The 14,313-nt window shown below is 38.3% G+C and overlaps 1 pseudogene; it reads left to right on the forward strand.

Moving 5' to 3' along the window:
* The window catches only part of LOC128379514 (myosin heavy chain, fast skeletal muscle-like), a 72,660-nt pseudogene that overhangs the window by 10,943 nt on the left and 47,404 nt on the right, over nucleotides 1–14,313 (forward strand).

Raw genomic sequence — 14,313 nt, forward strand, 5'->3', positions numbered from 1 at the left:
AACAGGCGACGTGTTGTACTTGGTAAACAACAATTGAAAGTAATTTCAATGGAGAAAAAGTAAAACTGAAATAACACATAACAAAAATACAGGTGAGTAATAAGCTAGGTAGGCCTACAGGTAAGTAAGCTAGGTACAGGTAAGTTAAATAAATAAATACAGCAAAAAAACAAATATTACACAAATAATATTGCTCCAAAATTATGTCTTGGGTTATTAAATCAAATATACTCACTGACGATGCTCCGTGAACAAAGGGTAAAATAAAGCTAATGTGAGTATAAGGACCAAAAGTATAAAGTCGAGTTTGAAATCATTGAAGATGTCCAGGCTATACTTGGAGGAGATGCCTGTGTGAAACTCAGCTTGGTAAAGAGAGTACATCATGTTGTAAAAGACAGTGACCTTCTTAAAGACTATGATGATCTCTTTAATGGACTGGGTTACTTACCTGGAGAGTACCACATACAGATCGACTAAACAGTCACACCTGTCGTGCATGCTCACAGGAGGATCCTAGTAGAACTCAGAGACAGAGTAATTGATAACTACAGTGTATTGAGAAATTGGGTGTGATAATGAGACAGACGGAGCCAACCGAGTGGGTCAACAGTATGGTAACAGTAGTCACACCCAGGGAAATCCGTATGTGTATGGATCCAAAAGACTTAACCGAGCAATCAAATGAGAACACTACCCTCTGCTGACTGTTGAGGAAATAGTGTCCCTTATGCGAAATGCTAAGTACTTTTCAGTACCAGTTTTAAATTAAAATTTGATCATGAAAGTTCCAAACTTCGCACACCCAAAGAAGGAGATACAGGTTCATACGGCTCCCATTTGGGATTTCATCTGCACCAGAGGGCTGTTGCTCAGATGATTGAAGATCTGGAGGGTGTCTGGGGAGATTAAATTTAATTTAATAATAATAACTCCTCCTTCTGTATTGTTCAACACAGCAGCAAGATGGCGCTGCATCAGTTAACTTGGCTAGAATGTGTGTGGCAGTACTCCACCTATCTGTTGGTTGGATGGGGAAGTCTTTCAGCTTGCAATTAATATTTTCCTTTCCCAGAATGAATCATGATTCATACACACATAGCAAAGTCTATTAAAATAAGGTCTGCTAAGCATCATTGCTTTGGAACAGTGCAACGTTCAAGGTTAAAAGACACCATTACATTTTACAGACTTAAATTCCCATTACCATGTCAGTTATCCAAACTGAATGAATTTGGATGCAATTACAAATACCTGGAAAAGTGATTTGCACTTTTCATAACATTAACAAAAACATGTTCACCATTTTGTATCCTATCTGAGTTGCCTTAGCATACTTGTCCTAACAAGTATGCTAAGGCTACAGACAGAATTCCAGTCAGAATTATAACCTTTCCAGTTCCTCGTTTCATTCATAGAAAGATTAACAATCAAAATATATATAAATGGGAGGGTGTGAAAGTCAATATTAAACTGTAATGAACAACATCAGTATTACACTGGTTTCATCTCACTTTAGTGTAATCAATGCATATGACATTCATCACATTTTAGCATCTGAAATTTAAGCGGACACATTTTCATTGAAAGTTAAATCAAGAATGCTCTAGATCTGTGGTTCTCAAGCTTTTTCACACCAAGGACCCCTAAATTGATGCAAATTAAACTGCAGACCCCCATCTGATAACAATTTTGCTTTTAGATGTTTTATTAAAGTGTAACGTGTAAGAAATCATGACCAAAATAAGCATGCATTCTGTCATTGTGTTACTTATGGATGGAATTATAGTGGAAAATAAATGATTCCCCTTTTAGCTGTGGAATCCTCTCAATGACCCCTGAGGGTCCCTGGACCCCTCTTTGAGAATCACTGCTCCAAATAGAACATTATAGGATTATGTTTCTGTATGGATTTTGGAATGCTGTGCCAGAGATGTCGTACATTTTTTCAGTGAAATTAAAACTTATATTGTACTATAGTACACTTTAGTACAAATTAGGCTGAAGACAGTCCACTCAGCGGATTCTGACCACTTACTCTTCATCAGTTTAGCAATACAAAAGCAATAAACAGGTTCAACACAAAATGTTAAAAACATGACTGAATTTTATTACACAGACTGAATTGGTACATCCAACAACAACATCCACTACATTTTTGTAGGGGCAGACTTCCCTACATTCTTACTCAGAGTCGGTATCCAATTAATTCTGAAATAGGCAAACTGACCAAATCAAGTAGCTGTTGGTAGTCCAAGTGAGGACCTAACAAATGAAATAAAGTTAATTATATTTTGGTGAAGTCCTTAATTATGAATGTATGTATAAGGCTTACAAGTGCAACAGACTTATGTAATTACTGCACAAAAACAAAACTGAAATGTTCCTGTAAGGATGTTCTAAATATCTAAAATACTCCTCAATGCATTTTTAATTTTCACAGCAAAAATATCAATCATGCAATCTATTAAAAATTAAGGAACAACACTTGAGCTCTGAAATATAGGCATAAATTACTTTCTGACCTCTATTCTCTCCCAGTCAGCTAAGCATGCCATACTACATCTCCTTTGAACCAAATAAATTTAAGAGCTGTTAGTATTCATGAAATGCACCGAACAACCTACAAACTTTCTCATCAATTGACATGATTGGAAACACAATTTCAATGTTATCACAGCAACACAAAGTCAAAACATCTGTGCATGAATTGTGTAAAGTCCTCTTCAAACACTTACTGTACGAGCAACACATGCTAAATTCAATGGCTATATACATTATTCTATCTGGCATGTGGTAGAGCAGGACGTCTAGTTGTGGTTGAAACAGAAGTCATACATTACTGCTGAAATCAGACAACTACGCAGGCATGTACCACCTTATATGTACTCCAGTATTCTCTGACATCAGTTGGCTTAGAGACACATATGGCCAGACTTTCAAGTGTCTTTCTATTTTTGACCATGCTGTATAATCTTACCATAGCTAAAAATGTATGCAGTCATCAAATAAATTGCACATGCCGCTAATAAAATCTGATATCTCCCTCACGGCACATTTAATACCTATAATTAAATTAAAATATGATTAATTTCGATAAAAATAAATATACCAGTAAATAAATATTCTGGTAATTAAAATGAACAAAATACAAATCACAATGTTGTATTTTGGTAGTTTGTATAATGAACTATACTGCAATCACGTATTTTACAAAGCAAAGTGACAAAAGGATTGTAAGACAAGGGTTTGAAAACATTCTTAATAGTTACATACATTATTCAGATTGCTGTAGATCAAATATTCAGGTTGAAAGAATTGTAGGTATTCAATGAGGATGTTGATGACGGTCAGTAAATACAATAAATGTATAGTATATATTGGATTACACTCAAGTCGAGGCAGATGGCCACCCACTTTGTGCTTTGTGTAGGAATGTTGGGTCTCTTTTAAAATTAAAACCTGTATGGTTTAGAACCTGCTCTATGTGTAAAGTGCCTTGAGATGACTTTGTTGCAATTTGGCGCTATACAAATAAAGATTGATTGACTTTTCGATAGCTGTGCTAGAAACAAGAAGAGTAAGTCAGTCATTTTCTTTTTTGGTTGTGGCTTTTTCTTGATGGGGTTTGTCAGCTCTGCAGTTTTCTGGCAATGCTAACTGCCTCAAGGACAACTACAATAAATATACATTTTATATTGTACTTGATTAATCCTTGGCAATGGTCTTACCTTACCATAAACAGTGTTGTACATTTAATTTAAAACACATTTCAGAAATTTGTTTTTGAAAAGTTAAATATTTTTTAACTTGAGATATGGTAAATAACACATCTAAATGTGTCCTAAAAATATATCCATCTTTCCATGCCAAATGTGAATCACTGCTCCCTCCCCTAGCTAAGTTTATTTTTGACCATGGTAACACCTTGTGATCTGCTGTAGTCTGTGCAAAACTTGATTCTGGAGATGATTCCAAACCTTTTCTTTAGGGTGTCATTTGAACTTGTGTCAAAAGATCCACCCCTGTCACTTTAAAACTGCATGTTTTTTACCTTACAGCAAAACATCAGTGCTTGTAAATAATTTCACATTTTTATAATGTTAAATTATCTGAGTTGGCAATCCTGAAATTGTGTTCTCAGAAGACATATAACACCTGTTCAGCATCATTGGAAAGAACATCCATCTGAATTTTATTTGTGATATTTGAGATTTGTATGTGCTGCAACTGTACACCAGTGACATTTCAATGCTTCTCCAAATTTAAAAATAATAACTAGCTGTCAAAATGAACAGGCCATAAGTGCCAACTTTTTCAACCTAGTGTATTATTATATTTATGTTGTGTCAGAAAACAGGATTTTCTTTAATAGGCAAGGCAAGGCAAGGCAAGGCAGTTTTATTTATATAGCGCATTTCATACACAAAACATACAATTAACCCCCCCCCCCCCCCCCCCCCCATAATAAAAACAAAGTACAGAAAAATAGAAAGAAATACATAGAGTGCAAATGAAAGATTAAAATATAAAGTGCTTTAAAAGAGCTCAATCATAAGCACAGGAGAAGAGAAGTGTTTTTAACCTGGATTTAAAAGTGTTCACAGTTGGGGCTGATTTCAGTTCTGCTGGTAGTTTGTTCCAGTTGTGTGCAGCATAACAGCTAAAAGCTGCTTCACCATGTTTAGTTTGAACTCTGGGCTCAACTATCTGACCCAGTATGGGTTTACTGGGTTTATGAGCTGCAGCTGTTTAATGCTTTTTTGTGGGAGTCCAGTCAGAAGACCGTTACAGTAGTCGAGTCTACTTGAGATGAAAGCATGAATCAACTTCTCCTGGTCTGTTTGAGACATAAAACCCTTCACTCTGGATATGTTCTTAAGCTGATAGAAGGCTGTTTTGGTGATTGATTTGATATGACTGCTGAAAGTCAAATCTGAGTCTATCAGCACGCCAAGGTTTTGGACTTGGTCAATGTAACAATACTATTTACACATTTTAAGTCTAATATTTAGGTTTTATACTGCGTATTATACTATATACAATACCAGTCAAAAGTTTGGACACGCTTTATCATTTACTTGAATTGTATAGAATTGAACTTAAATATTAAATTATTGAAGGATCAAAACAGAAATCATATGAAATGTGTATGGGTCTGTTTGAACCGCATACTTTCCTACTACTCGTACTAACTCTGATGTCATTTGAAGTATGTAGTGTGTTTCAACTGCGTAGTATGCGATTTAGAGTATGCGAGAAGTTCCCTGATGGTTTACTAGATTCGCCAGAAATACGGAGTATGCATCAAGAGCTGACTACTCACACTCAAATTATCCAAGATAGACGCAACTTCTGAAAAAAAAAAAAAAAAAAAAATATATATATATATATATATATATATATACAAACGTCACAGATCACCACCTCGGTGGTTTCAAGTTAGTAACAGCAAGGGTATGTTTGCTTCCTGTTTTCAAAATAAAAGCACCAATTCTATTGTTATGGTTTTCTTAATAATAAAAGGCAACAAGTGTTTTATTTTGTGAAAATAACAGGAAGTGCATTACTTCCTACGGCAGTGGCTCTGAATTCGCAGGAACAAAACTTTAAACAGGTGTTATTTGGATAAATTAGCATCACATTGTGGATATAAAGGGCTACTTCCTCGCCTAAAAAGGTTAGAAATGTGGATAAAGTGGTATATTTACAGAGTTAGAGCTAAAATGAAATCAGCTTCAGCCTGATGATTTCAGCTCGGGTATGGACGAAATGCATTGTGGGTTATCGTGTAGTTTACTACAGTGTAAATGGTCTGCTTACTATCTGGTTGTTTAGTGTGTAGTGTGCAGAATGGTAGTATGTAGTATAGAAGTATGTAGTATGTAATATGTAGTATGCGGTTTCGAACACAGCTCAAGTTTGTATTTCACATGATGTGTCACATCCTGTCTGTCGTGTCTGTTGTGTTAGTTCGTGTCTTATTTTGAATGATTTTCTCCTTGTGTGTGTGGTTACTTTTACTTCCTGTGTTTTCCCGCCTTAGTTGATCTCATGAGTTTCATCTGTGTCTTGTTTCATTCACCTATTTGTAATCACCCCTTTTCTATATAGGTTTTGGTTTTCAGTTCAGTCTCTGTCAGAGTCTCTGTTTGATTTGCCTCAGTGTTGATTTTTTCCCGTGTTGTCCACAATAATGTTTTCCAGACTCTGTCAGCCTGCAGTCTCTGCATTTGGGTCTACCTGCTCTGCCTCCCGTGACAGAAGACTCGGACCAGACTATGGACCCAGCAGAAAGAAACCCATTCTTGGGCAAACGCCTGCCTCTGGGAGGACCTCGCAGCTTGATGAAGAGGACCAGAACCAAACCTTGCTACCAGGTAAAGCTCCAGCCACTGCCTCAGACACAGCTGCCTCGCTACCAGGTCGTGCCCCAGTTAGTGCCTCAGCCCCAGCTGCCCCAGACTGTTTCGCGCTATGACGACCCCGCCCACGTTGAGTAGGTACTATTGTAATGGAAAAGGTCATTCCTGGTACCATACCAAGTCGAGCCGAGTAGTGCTAGAACTGCAGTGGCATGCACAGACATTTTGGGGGGCAGGTGCTCAGTGAAAAATAAGGGCACTTTGTGAGGCATGTGGAACTGCCGGCTGCCTTATTATCTGGTTGACATGGGCCTACACTGCAGCACATTGAAATGTAGCTGTCATGGACTCTGCTTTATCTGGGTCTGTTATATATTCTGGGGATTTATCTCCCTCATCTTCCATGCTAGTAGATGGCTTATTGCAGGACAGCACAGAGCTGCTTCCCTGCTGTAGCTGCCTAGAATAGAATAATAATAGTTTTAATAATAGCCTATTTTTTAAGTTTTAATAATAGCCTATTAAGGCAAATACAAGATTACTGCAAGTCTTGTATACTGATGGGTTCACATGCTGTACCAATGGCAAACTCTACTGACATTAGTTGTGTGGTGGTCATCACATCATATCTATTATTGATTTGGGCTAGCGTCGCTATAACTGAGGCTTAGGGGGCAAACAATACACTCGACTCGATTCATTTATGTGTTACCTGGTGGGGCAGGGGAGGAGGTGTGTGTGGGCTGCAGCTGTACACTGCTGCTGCAACGCGCCTCCATTTGTGTCCGCTCTGCGCGTTCACGTTGACAAAGGAAGAGAGGTGTGTGCGGAGGAGGAGGGAGGGAGAGGGCGCATATTGGGGCATTATTATCACATGCTTTTAATCGTCGAGCATTTATAGATGATCATGTCAACATGGGCCACATACACTACATTGTTAAAAAAAAAAACTTTCAAAAGGGCACCTGCTTGGTCCAGAAGGCAAAGGGCAGGTGCTATAGCACCTGCCCTTAGCAGTGTCTATCGGTGCACGCTACTGTAGAACTGTATAGTGGAAAAGCGCCATTAGTGCCTCAGCCCCAGCTGTTTCACTACCAGGTCATTCCCCAGATAGTACCTCAGTCCCAGCCACCTCTTGTTCCGACTGATGTGCAGCCATCCCCTGTTTCAAGTGGCGTGCAGCTACCCTCTGTTTCCTGCAGCTGTGCAGCAACCCCCGGTCCCTGCTGGTGAGCAGCGACCCCCGGCTCTGGGCCCTAGTCCTGCTGCCACGCCGCAGCCTCCAGCTCCGACTGCCGCGCCTGTGCCTACGTCGCGGGTTCCAGAGTGGTCCCGCTTCTGATTCTGCCTCCGTCGCCGTCTTCCGTCGGGGTCTGCCACTGCTGCAGGCCTCCAGAGGGGTGACCCCTCTGATGCAGGCCTTCCACAGGGGTACTGTCTCAGAGAGGTTCCCCGGCACTTTAGCTGCAGATCAGCTGTCATCCTGGCTGCCCGTACAGTCCTGTGGACAGTATTTTGTAGGTATAGGTTTTGGTTTTCACTGTCCGAGTCTCTATTTGATTTGCTTCAGTTTTGAGTTTCTCCTGTGTTGGCCACAATAAAGTAGGCTACATTTTCTAGACTTTGTAAGCCTGCAGACTCTGAATTTGGGTCCACCTGCTTCGCCTCCCGTGACATCATGGGAACCGAACCAGTATGTACTGGGTATGTGAGTATGGTACATAACATCATGCTAAAACTTTATAATAATAAATCCTGACAATGTGTCTCTTATACCCCAGTGGAGAAAGTGGTGCAAGTGCAGTTTAAAATGGTTGCCTCTTGATGTGTTGATGAAAAAGAAGGAAACCACAGGTCTCACTTGTATATTTAGAAGATTTTATTACAAAAGAGAACAATGTCAAATATACAGTTTTGAGAGAGTCCCTAGTGCCGATCTGAGTCTCTGTCCCTACTCCAGTTTTAACAACACTATATATAGTTTCCTATCTCTAAAAACTCCACCTTCTGAACAATTGGTCAGTCAGGAAAAAACAGCCTCTGGCCCTTTAACTATATGTGGCTTTTATTTAACCTAAGAAAAACATCTGTTCACATGTCACAGGATGCCATAGGACAAAGGCAGAACAGATACCACACAAGAAATAATGTCAAGACTGAGTCAAGATCTGGCAAAATGCTGCTAAAATTGATTATTTAGGATGAAACAATTTGTCAGAGGAAAGTTAATTAAGATTTTTACTTATGTAACCTCAATTTTCTCTTGGCTCCCTTGAGGACCAAATGATTGCAGCCAACTCTTTGTTGGAAACCTATGAAAATTCCAAGACTGTGGCCAAGACAGCTCCTCTCATTTTGTAAGTGATCACCAATAGAAATTAAAATATTCTATACATGAGGTGGAAAAAGTGTATGAAATTTTCATTGCAAGTCCAAGAAAGATTGTCATTCAAATTACAATCTACTGGCCTGGCTGCACTACCTTTAATGTGGTTTTGGTGAATATGTGAAATCTTAAGCTCTTTAGTCAGACATGAAGGATCAGGGGGTCAAGTGGGTATGGGGTTTTAGGTTTATCTCAGATTTTCATGCAATTAAAAATAAATGTAACAGTCGACCTTTTTTGATGTGTAGCAGAGCACAGAACATTAATTACTGTCAGATCCTGTTAATATTACTGCTCCTGTGCTGCCTGCGTAAATGCACAGAGCCTCTTTCTCAATTTAGAGATATACTTATCAATTTTCAGAAGTATTGTCTGTTAATTTATCTGTTTACATTGGCTATTAGCAGCTTAATCTGTAGCAATTTGTGATATTATTTAACATGCAAAAAGTTTTAGTATAAAACTGATGACTGTGCTATGGTAAAATGTTAATGTGGCTGATGTCTTCAAAAATACCCTTTGCACAGAGAAGAAAACTTAAAAGAGAAGTAGGGCAAGATGATGACCAAAGTAAGGGACACTCACCCTCATTTTGTCTATTGCCTGATTCTCAATGAATCAAAGACAGTAGGAAAGAAGCACATAGCCCATTAACAATGCATTATGAAGAATTAATGTAACATGTTGCAGTTTATACATTCAGTAATCACATTACAGTTACTAAACAAACAAATATGCCATTTCGTCCATTACATGAGTTCTTCAATTATTATCAGTCTATGATTATTATGCATATATTTGGCAGATAAAAAAAAAATAAACTTGCTGTTCATGCACACTGCACAACAGTTACCTGACCTCTCGCTATTGACAAAATAATGACATCTGTTCATTCATGAATGTGAATAACTGGCCATGGATGAATCTGTACTTCAAGATCAAGCCTCTTCTGAAGAGTGCTGAGACTGAGAAAGAGCTGGCCCAGATGAAGGAGAACTATGGAAAGATGCAGACAGACCTGGCTGCTGCTTTGGCCAAGAGGAAGGAGTTGGGGGAGAAAATGGTTTCCTTGCTGCAGGAAAAGAATGACCATTAACTACGAGTAGCAGCTGTGAGTAGAATAAAAATGCAATGGTGATTTTTTTTTATAAAGGTGTAGAATGTAGTGGTATCTAGTGTCACCACATTTGATGTGCTTTACTGAACATGTAGATTAACAAATATTAAAGAATATATTTATAAAACATATTCATATCTTATTATTAATTCTGAAAATATTCATGTAAATTCAGAGAATAATTGAGAACCTCTCAGAACTTGAGGCCAAACTCAAAGACACAACTTAGAGACTGGAAGATGAGGAAATCAATGCTGAGCTGACTGCCAAGAAGAGAAAGTTAGAGGATGAATGCTGAAGAGTTGAAGAAAGTTATTAATAACCTGGAGAAACATGCACCTGAGAAAAGGTGTACATTAATAAGTAAAAGGATAAAAAAAGGCACTGGAGACAAAGGGCTAGATTTGTTCTTAAATCACTCGTTCAAGAGATTTACTAGAATTTGCTGCATACACCAATTTTTTCGTACATAGGATTTTCACTTAGGTACAAAGGAAAATTTATGAGTGGTGCAGACCTGTCAACCAAGCAATGGACCAACCTGTTGTTCTCCAAAGCAATACACATTTGCTGTTGACTACTCAATTGTGTCCCATTCATTCATACTGTTTTCCATTCATATATTGAAGACATTTTGAGACTTCCGGTGCGGTGCCATGTAGACGCGAGGTGACAGAACTTAAGACCAGAAACCTGTTAATGAGGCTTTTGCTCAGTTTCAAAACCACTTCATCACGGCTTTTATACATGCCAAAGTCACCAGTCAACTGACATAACTGTTCAATGTCGCTGTCAAACCTCTGGCTGTGTCCTTGAGGGAAAATACTGGCTTATTGGGCATAGACCGATGCGGCCTCAACCATGAACTTTCATTATACTGTGACAATCTCCTTTTGAACCTTTCACACCCAGATACATCTAATCACTAAATTTGGGGCAATTTCTGGTTATAAAATAAACTTTTCAAAAAGCCTGATTTTTCCTATACAGTAAGTGTAACTGCAAAGCACATGACTCTTTTAAGTACCTAGGTGTACATGTTACTGAGAGATTCAAAGATCTATTTAAAAATAACTTTAAGGTGGCACTGGAAAGAGCTAAACAGGACTTGACAAGATGGTCGTCCCTTCCATTATCGTTGGCAGGAAGAATGAACTCCATTAAAATGGCTATAATGCCACGATTCTTATTTCTTTTTCAAACGATCCCCACATTCATTCCTAAACGTTCTTTACTGAAATTAATAAATACATATCCACCTTTATATGGAACAGAATTGTGCCACAAATTAGACAGGCTTTTCTGGAGAGGGTGAGGGAAAATGGAGGTTTAGCATTACCAAACCTGATGCATTACTACTGGGCAGCTAACCTTCATGCCCTCTCGTACCAGTATGGTTACTTATGGAACAACACTCTAGCTTGCCCAACTCTTTTTGGTTAGTTTTGGGGCACGTTTAGGCTGTCAAAAAGGCCATCACTTTGTCAGAAGCATTTCAAGTTGTCCTATTGGACATGTAACCTGCTGGAGCCACATCTCACCAGAGAGATGCAACAATCCAACCCAGTTCCCCCACATATCCAAGTCCTCAGCATAATGGCATTCCTTGTGTCCCAGTCATCTGCTGCACCCACATGCACAGTGCCTTCCCCTGACCAATCCCCCTCCTAAACCCACAAACAATACCATTACATCATTGTCCAACTTATTTTAGATGCAAAAACAACCTGGGCCGGGGGCTCCAAGACTCACTTGTGTTGCAAAACAGAGCATGGAATGATGAGACAGCGTTCACTGCATGGGTAATTTTTCCCCTTTCTTTAGTCTTCTCTGAACCTTTGATTCCACTACTAAACGACTAAAAAGTGTGCATTTCCATTCTTCTATTTCTGATAGAAGGACGTCAATCTCAGCGTTCATGAAGTTCTTCTTAATTTTGGGTGCCATTTTGATGAATGGAGCTCATCTACAACTTGTCGGACGCCTGAATTATATGGCATTTTGAGCATGTCAATTATGCTAATTTACCCTTCTTGGGAATGCGTGTTCATTTATAACCGGTTGGATTCATCATGTCTATGCAGCTCACTTATGACCGTTTCCTGGTGATATGAGTGTTTGGTGAATCCGACGTGGTACACTCGTACAGGTCCAACTCATGAAAAAAGTACGAGTAATTGAAGTTGACAATACAAAAATATTCTTGCATCTGGCCTGTTGTCTATGAAGTTAGCTTTCACACATATAGATAAGTGATGGAAATAATTCACCTTTCCTGACACTTTCAGGTGAACAATTTTGTATAAATTGTGAGTACAGGTCCAAACGATAGGTGTGAATTACCTGTGTCAACTACCTGCGAAAGTATAAGGGATGGCTGTGTAAGGTGCTGGGAGGAGTGGTTGGGCTGTGAATGTTGCTGCAATTTTGAACTGTTAATGTGCAGGATGACAAAGAAATGCCCACACAAGACCTTAAGTAAACCTTGCCTGACCCTCCTCATTTATCCTCCATTAAAGCTGATATGACCGTAGCTATCAGATGGGCAGTGTTCAGACAATGATTAAGACATTAACTACTGATTGACTTTCTTCCATAGTTGGTACATTTTTGTCATCCATCATACTGTATGCAGGTAGCTACATCATTAATATATTTTGAGTTCCCTTATGAATTAATGCATTTTTTGACTTTCATAATCCAAATTGATCAAGATTATGACAAAGGATTAAGAGAAAATATTTTCTAATATTTTTTTTTCCAGACTAATAACATTTTAAAATCTAATTCTACCTTGGCCTTTGCCTTCCCTACATCCATGCAATGTCTTAATTGGGATATCACAAGCGACAAATGTGTGTGCATTGCCAAGTCATGCAAGTCTTTGCACTAAGTCCCCTGGAAGAAATCAAAGCTTGACTTGGAATCTTGGAGCAGAATGAGTCATCTCTATTGAGACATTTGGCAACCTTTCATCTAATAGCCATGAGGGCTCTTTGGTTTGGTTAGGATGTCACATCGCTTTTGTGCTGCTTGAGTATCCTCCTAAAGGGAATATACGGTGACAGGCTAAACCTGTCCATGTTGCATGAGCAGCAAGAGAAATAAACACCACCAATACATCAAAGAGGATTATTTTTTTTTATAGCAGAAACATCACACAAGGTACAACTCACAGGCCACTACAAATATAATATATCTAACAAGAGACAAAGGCAAAATATTGTTGCACTAGTAAACCAATGTAATCGCTCAGCATGCACATAAAGGACCACATACAGTACCAGAAGTTTGGACATACTTTCTCATTGATGTGAATGGGAGAGTGTGTCCAAACTGTTGACTAGTACTGTATATCCCTTCTTAGATGTATAAAAATATACATTCTGAAATGATGATTTGGGTTTCTGCAATCGGTATCAGCACCAAAGAAGCTAAGAAAAGTGATGGAAAATATTCATATGTTAATAATTTTAAGTTCTATCACCATGTGCTGAAATGAATCACTATAGACTATATCCTAAAAAACAGCTTAAAATGAGGCAAAATCAGTAAAGAAAGAAATTGCAATTGTTAGCCCCTCTCATCATTATTTATGTTTGTGTTTCTATATTTATACATTTTCTGAGGTGAGTCAAATTGACAAAAAATATCATAATGAGCATAAGCCATCATGATCTGCCAGGACAGTTGTATCATGCTTCTTTAAAAGCTTCTTTAGTGTCACATAGCAGCTGGATGAAGTTCATTTTCCGTGTGGAGCTTATTTTGGTCTGATATCAAATGAGTTGGCTACTATTTTCATGTCCATTTAGGGAGATTTTGTTATGGATGGGACTTGATCTTTAATTGTATTGCAGGGATAAGAGATGTGCCAGTAACTGTAGACTACAAGAATTTGGGTATGAGCTCCATGCATGCATCTGATGTGGACCTGTAGAAAAGTTAATGTGATGTAATTTCACTAAATAAAGTTCTGTGTTTTCCAAATGGTTACACTTTATTTATTTAAGATTTATTTTTAAGATCAAATATTACACAAACACAGCTTGCTGCATGATGGTATATTTGTATTGTATTCTTTCGGTATTACTAACATACACAGGAACAAAGAGGTTTTAAGAGCACATTGATAGTTTGGCATGTAAGCATTACCATGGGCAATCATTATCAGGTATTATACATAACTTTCTCTTTGTATAGACTTAGCATATCATTTATATTAAAGATTAATATAAACAATTAAAGTGTGTTGACAGCTGTCTTATATTAATGCCATTTAGGGGTGAAATTTCAAAGACATCAAAAGCAGGTGTCACGCAACTCAATACCAATGGAATTTGGATGAGTTCCCAAAACCAACAACCAAAGCTGTCAATGAATTTAACAAAAATCATTGCTGATGTTCACTGCATTATTCAATTTCCATGCCCTTTAAACCTTCA

The sequence above is a fragment of the Scomber japonicus genome, chromosome 18 (genome assembly GCF_027409825.1).
Source record: "Scomber japonicus isolate fScoJap1 chromosome 18, fScoJap1.pri, whole genome shotgun sequence".
NCBI classification, from domain to species: domain Eukaryota; kingdom Metazoa; phylum Chordata; class Actinopteri; order Scombriformes; family Scombridae; genus Scomber; species Scomber japonicus.